The following is a 2,495-nucleotide window of genomic DNA, read 5'->3' as shown; positions in this document are numbered from 1 at the left end:
AGGGCATCTTTTGGGATGAGCACTGGGTGTTGTATGGAAACCAATTCGACAATAATTTCATATATTAAAAAAAAATGCCGGCTATGAAAGCTATATAAGAATACTTTTTAAGTGTTTATGATAAAGTAAGTGGAGAAAAGAGCAGCATACAAAATTACATATATGGCATGTTTACAATCATATAGAACAAAAACCAAGTCCTATAAATTGGGGGAAGGGAGATTTATAGGAAACACATGAAAATGTATTAGGATGAGTGAACTCTGGGTAATTTAAAATTTTTCCGTGCTCTGTTTTCCCAAGTGTTTTATGTATTTTCAGAGTAAAAATATATGAAATAATATTTAAAAGTTATGTAAAGTTGCTGCTTTTTGAGGGCAATTTACACTAAGGCTTAAGGAACTGAGTGCTATTTTTTTTTTTATTTTATCAATACTTTCAGAAAAAGAGGACCTAAGGGAAGTAGGTAGTAAAATAATTTTCCAGGCTTATAAATCGGTGATAGTTGGTTCTCTGGAAGCTTCAGTAAATAAGGTTGGAGTTGTTCCCTTATTTCGGACACACTATCTAATATTTTCCGTGACAATTTCTCATCAACTTTTCTGCGTTTGCTATGGACATTCTAGCTGACCCTTGGTCAGGGAGGCCACTCAGGCCAAGGGACCTAGAAATAGTTATCTCCAGGGAGTCAGTGAGAGCCTGCTACAGTGTTCATGATGGACATGAGGTACTTGGTCCAAACCAGGTCTGTCCTAAACACACTTCATCGTCGGTCTTTCTCCTCTAACCCGCCCCTCCCTCTCTCCTTTTGCTCACTGCACCCTTCTGGTAAGCCCAGTGCTAGGCCACAAGTGGAGCAGAGGTGGATGAGACTCGGCTCCTGCCTTGAGGGAGCCCAGCCCCAGGACAAGAAGGAGCAAACTCAGCCCCAACGCAACACGACAGAGGCCACCATATCAGTGCTGTGCAGCCATAGAGGAAGGCATCTGATGGTGGCTGGGAACGAGGAAATGTTTGCCAGGGTAGGAGAAAGGCTGGGATAAAGGCATCCTGGGCAGAGGAACAGCAGCTACAAGGGCAGTGCAAAAGCACCAAGAGGGCATGTTGTTGAGGGGGAAGGTGGTGGGGCTGGTGTCTTGTGGGCTTTAGTCTGAGAGAGAGGATCAGGAAGGAGTCAGCATGTGAAGACACCATGCTTAGGGGGTGGACCCAAGTCTTACAGGCTAAGGGTCAGTGGAAGTTTTAAAGCAGGAGAGAGCCGTGCTTAGATTCTATTTTGGGAAGATAATGCCACCTGCAGTGTAAGAGGCTGTGCTTGTTCAAGGGACGGAGTCAGTGGCAAGGGTACATGGGTAGTAGTGGTACGTTGAGGTGGTCTCAGCAGTCTGAGGGCAGCTCACTAGGGCTTGGTAGCTTCTTGCAGCAGGAAGGGGTGGGGGGGAGCGGTAAGGAAGCAGATCAGGGAGTGGTGACCGAGGCAGAGGTGACAGCTCTGGCTGGCTGGCTGGATCTGAGGGTGACACGAATCAAGGATGGACGCGTGGCTCTAGCCATGCCATGAACTAAGATAGGGAACGTCAGAGAAATGGGCTTGGCGGTGGGCGGATAAGGAAAGATAACGAATTCAGTTTGGGACAGGCAGAGTGAAACGTGCCGAGGGGCCATCTGGGCAGTTGATGAGAGAGGTCTGGTCTTCAGAAAATAATTTTAGGCTGAGGATACTGATCAGGAAGGTAGAGAGCACAGGAGTGGGCGGATGCTCTAGAAACAGATGAGGTTACCCTGGTGGGACTAGGGGACAGAATTATAGGGAATAATAATGTTTCAAGATACTTGGTCTTCAAGATTAGGTTTGATGGAGGGTTGCCTGAGGGTCTACTGAGGCTCTAAACTGCATGAATAGTGTTTTCTTTCCCATGGCCATTGCAGATGAATTTTCAGTTCAAGTTTCTTGACTGGTTTGTTTTTGCTGGCTTTGAAAATGCAGTGGTGTATGGTGAGTAGGAGGCTTTGGAACCAGAGGGACCTGTGTGCCTGTCCCAGCTCCCTGACTCGGGAGGAAGGAGTCGAACCTCTCTGACGCTGCACTGTGGAAAAGGGAGTGAACTCGGACATTCACACACTTGTTTGCGACATGATGTAGGTTTGGTTGCTTATACAAAAGTGTGTAACCTCAGCCTTGCAATGTATTCCATAAGCTAAACCAAAAGACTTCTCTTCGTAAAGGTACATCATTTATAAAATTTACAATCTTTAGCATATTTTAAAGTGAAACGTGCTGATTTTAATGTTTGAGCTGGCTCTGGCATTTCAATGATTAAAAAGTGGGCTAGAAAGTTCTAGAGGACAGGGCACATTTGTTTCTCTTTTCATCCTGACTTTTCAAAAGAAAAAGAAAAAAGGCGAGTATACAGATTACAACGCTAGATGAGCTCAAGCTCTCAAAAATGCATTATCATCTCCACAGTCATCTAATTCAGAGACAGTGGAACAAA

This window comes from Leopardus geoffroyi, chromosome E1 (genome assembly GCF_018350155.1).
Source record: "Leopardus geoffroyi isolate Oge1 chromosome E1, O.geoffroyi_Oge1_pat1.0, whole genome shotgun sequence".
In the NCBI taxonomy this organism is placed as follows: Eukaryota; Metazoa; Chordata; class Mammalia; order Carnivora; family Felidae; genus Leopardus; species Leopardus geoffroyi.
This window is presented reverse-complemented; position numbering follows the sequence as displayed.